The sequence below is a fragment of the Salminus brasiliensis genome, chromosome 8 (genome assembly GCF_030463535.1).
Source record: "Salminus brasiliensis chromosome 8, fSalBra1.hap2, whole genome shotgun sequence".
NCBI lineage: Eukaryota > Metazoa > Chordata > Actinopteri > Characiformes > Bryconidae > Salminus > Salminus brasiliensis.
Window position 1 is genome coordinate 2,447,442 of NC_132885.1, and position 6,000 is coordinate 2,453,441.

Sequence of the window (6,000 nt, forward strand, 5' to 3'; positions counted from 1 at the left end):
GTACACAGGGCCTCCTCTATCTAATCTACAGCCATAGGCAAAAAGAGGTCCCCATGTTCCCTCCAGTTGTAGACCCTCAGCTGAGTCATGTTTGGTGTCTGAAGTTTGCTAATGTAGCTAACAATCAATGAAAGCTTATGTACACCAATTAGCATCTTGCTAACTGTAGGCCTCATTCATCACACACTCTCCTCAAACCGTGTGGAGGTGATCAGGGATGTTTCTGACGCTGTATAACTCTCGATTATCTAGAACATGGACTATGCTTAACAGCAGAGAACCCCCCCCCCCCCCGAATGTGCTTGAACACTAAGCTGCTATACTCATTACTGCACTGTACACTTTATTTATATGACCTATGTGATGCTGTTTACAACACCTGCCATTAACATGCACAATCACCTATTTACCTATTACCCATCCAGCAGGGAACGCTATAGGAACATTGAGCAATGTTTTTAAAAGGTTCCAGGAAGGTTAGCCTGTAACATTACAGAATCAATGTTCAAAGAATGTTCTGAAAGCATTATGGAAACGCCTGAAGTAACTTTTCTAACTAACATATCTAAAAATTACAATAAATTAGATATGATACAATAAAAACACTGAAATTTAACCACTGATATAAATAATATTTAATGAATGTGTCATAAAACATTTTCCAGACATAAGAATTGGAGCATTTTCTTTTCTAATTTTCACTGATAATAATAAAAGTTAAAATGATGGACTGGCATTACTTTTCAAAATATGCTAACAAATGTAAAAAGCTCTGATTCAGTTATGAGAATAAACAAATTCAAAAGAATTCAACAGAAATATTCTAGGAACGTCCAGAAAACTAGACAGATTTAAGATGTTTTAAGAACCGAAGTTGTGACGTTCATAATGTTCAGGTCATTTTCAACTAGCCAAGGTTTTCCAGTGGGTTAGTATAGTAACTTATTTTGCACCTCAAAGCACTGGCTATCAACTCTGCCTTCATGCACATCTTTCTATTTGTTGTCTATACATGTGTCCTGTGTTTTCCTTGCACTATTATCCCATGTCCTTTATCTACTACTACATAAAAGACTTAGCCCTACAGACTTAGTGTGTGGTTGTACTGTAGAGCCCTGTGTTAGCATAAGGACAATAAAGCTGAATTTAATTGCATTAAACTGAATTAAACCTTTTTTTTGCTTGAAATTTAAGGACTTTTCCTGGAGTGAGCCCAACATCACCTTTGTTTATACCTCCATAAAAGCTGTACAGCACCAGGGTACATAGATAGTCTTCAGGTCACTTTGGACCCTAACCGTAGGACAAGGAGAGGATCCAGAATATTGAGACTCAAGGGTTAAAACATGCTAATCTGTTTATTTCAGACTCTGCTTCTGTACACTCTTAAAAATACAGGTGCTACAAAGGGATCTTAGAGTGATGCCCTAGAAGAACCACTTTTGGTTCCATAAACACCAGGTTCCTAAGAGATATGTAAAGAACCTTAACATTAATGAAGTTCTTCACACTCACAACAGCATGGCTCTAAATGAAACCAAACCTAAATCCAAAACGTTTGTTCTACCTTTGTAGTATTTTTCAGAGTGTACTAAAACCATGGATACACTCTTAAAATAAAGGTGCTACAAAGGATAACAGCATCACCTAGAGAACACATAAAGAACCATATTTGTAAAATAGATGTGAAGAACCTTTAAATGGGTTAAGAATGTTTACATCAAGCAAAGGTTTCTTTAAGCTTTTAGAGATTCATCACATTCACACATCACACATTTTGTGGTACCAAAAAATTTCTTTTCTTAAAAAACCCTTTGTTGCCCCCTTTTTTTTTCAAGTGTAGAAAATATAAATATAAAGTTTTACTACTTAGCTTTTTTAGGTTGATCTAAACTTTTATATTAAGTAGAAACCAAATAGTGATTAACCATTTTTTAAACATTTGTTCGGTTCTGTAATATGAAGTTTACATTTTACATCAACTTCCTAACTCACATTTAATTTTTATTTCTGCATCTCAGTTTCATCAACAATACAGAAGAGAATAAATAGTAAAAACTGAGGGGGAGGAGCCACTGACTAATCATCTTACACAGCATTTCATTTATTATGGATTGTTGATCAAACTGAGATGCAGAAGTAATAATTGTGAGTTATGACTTAGATCTTATTAGAACTTATTAGAACTTATTAGAACTTTCCAAACAAACTAAGTTGATTTAATTAAAAAACGCTCTTACTGTTACTAACGTTGCTGTATCAATGTAAGCTGACCTGGCTTTACATTTTTAACAGTGTAAACATTCATCAATGGCCACAACTGACCAGCCTGAGAGAACAAACTGATGTGATGGAGGTAGTTGTAGCTTGTGAGGTAACTGTGTAACAATTGAAATGAATTTCATTATTGTCATGCGACAACCTGGTATCTCCAATACAGTAACTTTACAGGAGGAGGAAAAAAACTTCTTAACTTTCAATAGAAGTCAAAGTGCAAAGATTTTATTTCAAGTGTTTTTGGAGCATTTCTATTGGTCCATTCATCAAGAAAAAATACAAAAACAACAACCAGACCCACATTATGGAGAAAAGTAAAAAATGGAGATACAAGATATTTACAAAACCGAGCTGCAGTGTTAATAAATGAGTTGGATGAACTCCAGTGTTCTTGGGTTGAGATATAAGGATAAACAGAAGGATAAATTGACTTCTGTTGAGCTGTGGTTTATTTTATAGTGATATTAAAGTGTTTTCTTTTTATTAAATTAAATTAAATTAAATTAAATTAAATTAAATTAAATTAAATTAAATTAAATTAAACTTAAACTGTAAAATCTTATAAAGGGTTTTTTGATGACTAAATGTGTTAATTAATGTGTTAATTGATACTAATTAAGTCATATACAACTTAAACTTTATTAATAATTCTATAATTCTGAGACTACTCTCACAGTCTGAGCTCTGAGAGATGTTGCTGATCTTCATGTTTGGAGCTCAGTAACTAACGCTGATGAGCTTCACACTTTACATTAAGAGCCTTTCTGCTCTTAATGAGTTAATAACTCGTTAATAAATAGACACAGAGCATCTGAGATGAAGAAAGATCAGACTGAACAGGAGGAAATGAGAAGGTCAGGTGATGATCTGTGAGTGAAGACTGATCCTGATTGAGGGTCAATATTAGAGACCTGTTGAGAAAGATCTGCTGAAGCTGAGAGGGTCAACACTGACTGATGGAGAAGACAAAGGAAGAACAGGAAGCAGAAACGAAAATGAGCTTCAATAGTAGAGTTTAACTGCTTATTAATGATTTTTAAGGCCCAAATATTGAAGAAATATGAAACCATTCATAAGCCTTTACAGGGTGGAGGTGATTGGGAGAGTCTGAACTAGAGTAAATATGGACAGAGGGACAGGCAGAGGCTGTTAATAGCACTCCTGTTTAACACACTTCACACTTCTATTTCTAACAGAAATCCAACAGCTCTCCTGAAATACAGGAAATACAACAGGAGGAACCATTTAACCAGTACAACAGTCACCTGGTTCTTTGAGCTGTCATGGTTTCATCTATAACCATCACCTTTGTTAAAGAACCGCTGAAGAACGAACAGAATAAAATACTTGATCAATAATCTAAAGAGTTCTAGATAGTACTTCACTGAGTCATGACAATGGTGGTTCTAGAAAGGGTCATCTACAAGAGGTTATCTTTGTATGTGAAGAACCACTAAAGCATTTATACTGCTCTTTAAGCTCTTGGTTCTATTTAGATCCATTGTGTTTACTAAAGAACTCTGCAATCCACAGAGATACTGAAGAACAGCACATGAGAACAGAGAACCACAGAAAGACTGATGAACTAAATGAGGAACTGATGAGAACCAGAGAGAGAAAGGAAAACCACAGAGAAAATAAAGAACAATATGAGAGAATGAAGAACCACAGAGAAAATGAAGAACAATATAAGAGAATTGAGAACCACAGAGAGAATGGAGAACCAGACTGGGAATTGAGAACAATGTGAGAAAATATGGAACAATATAAGAAAATTATGAAGTGAATGGAGAACCCGAGAAAAAAAAATACAATAAAAAAATACAATAAAAAAACAAATACAATATGAGAGAATGGAGAACCACAGAGAGAATGGAGAACAATATGAGAGAATGGAGAACCACAGAGAGAATGGAGAACAATATGAGAGAATGGAGAACCACAGAGAGAATGGAGAACCAAAGAGAGAATGGAGAACCACAGAGAGAATGGAGAACCACAGAGAGAATGGAGAACCACAGAGTAAATGGAGAACCAGAGAGAAAATAGAGAACAATATGAGAGAATGGAGAACCACAGAGAGAATGGAGAACAATATGAGAGAATGGAGAACCACAGAGAGAATGGAGAACAATATGAGAGAATGGAGAACCACAGAGAGAAGGACACTGCTGGCTGTTTTGTGGTGTGAGCTTCTGTAACGGGTTCTAATAAATACAGTAGAACAGCAGCTGAAGCTGAAGCCGGTTTATTTGCCTCTGTATTTATTGAAGTGATGAAGCAGCTCAATGTCTACAGCAGCCCTGCTGCACTGGAGCACAGGGCCTCTAACGCTCACTCCAGCTCCCGGACGTCAGTTGGAGTTTTGCATATCTTACGCAAGCCTCTAACGAACAGGTCTGATGTGTAATATTTGATCTCGCTTTGTGTTCTTATTAACTCGTGGCTTTAATTCACTTCTGCTGAGGCAGAACCCCAAACAGGCTGGTTCTGCTGTTTGCACGGTGTGAGCGTCTCATGACTAGCACTCTTAGCAAAAAGCTTCTGCGTTACAGTACAGTAGTAGTGTATTCGTTAAAGAAGCACATTCAGCAGGTTCTCCATCATAGAGAAGAACCATGGAACCGGTCAATGAACCAGTACAACAATCCACTGGTTCTTTGAGCTGTCATGGTTCCATGTATAACCATCGACTTGGCTACAGAACCTGTGCAGAACGAATAGTTCAGAGTAAAATATGCACATAAATGTATAATCTAAGGGTTCTACATAGTCCAGAAAAGCACTTCACTGATCTATAACAGTGGTTCTACACAGGTTCTACACAGGAACATCTACAAGAACTATTGAAGAACCATATTATTAGGGGTATAGAATAATATCTACACTTTAAGCTACAAGGGTTCTACCTAGAACTGAAACAGAGTTCACTGAGTCAGTAAATGCTTTTTGGTGCTATATAGAACCCTTTTTAAAAGAGGGTTCTAGGAGGGTTCTTCTACAAAGCCTTAAAATGGCTCTTTGGACTGTCACAGTGCTATATAAAACCTTTACCTTCATTAAAGAACCCTTGAAATCCCCCCATTTTTAAAGAATGGAGTGACATTAACTCGCATTCAAAGTTAATAAGGTTTAGTAATGCACAAAGTTGTTATAACACATGCATAAACATTTAATAGCATTTAATAAGCATTTTACAAGAGTGCTAATGAACAGTTCATGTCAGCATTCGCAGATGAGTTTGTTTCATTCATTTATTAATTCTGTTCTGCTCATTTCTCCATCTGCATAATTCATTCTATGGAATTACCTCCAGCATCACTAGGGTTAATAAGCGTGTTATAACCACTTTAGTTTGCGGGCATTAATAACATTCCTTACAGATCTGTAAATTGGTGTCTGGAGTAAAGCCCAGCATGCCTTCCTGCCAATACTGATACAAGCTGTTAACCCTAAACCCTCCGGTGCTGCTTTTAAATATGTTATAAATGCTTAATAAGCGTGTTATAAAGGCAAAATGTATAAACGCCTCAGTTTAAGGACATCAGTATCTTTCCTGATATTCTATATTTGTAATTTGGTGTCTGGAGTAAAGCCCAGCATGCCTTCCTGCCAATACTGATACAAGCTGTTAACCCTAAACCCTCCGGTGCTGCTTTTAAATATGTTATAAATGCTTAATAAGCGTGTTATAAAGGCAAAATGTATAAACGCCTCAGTTTA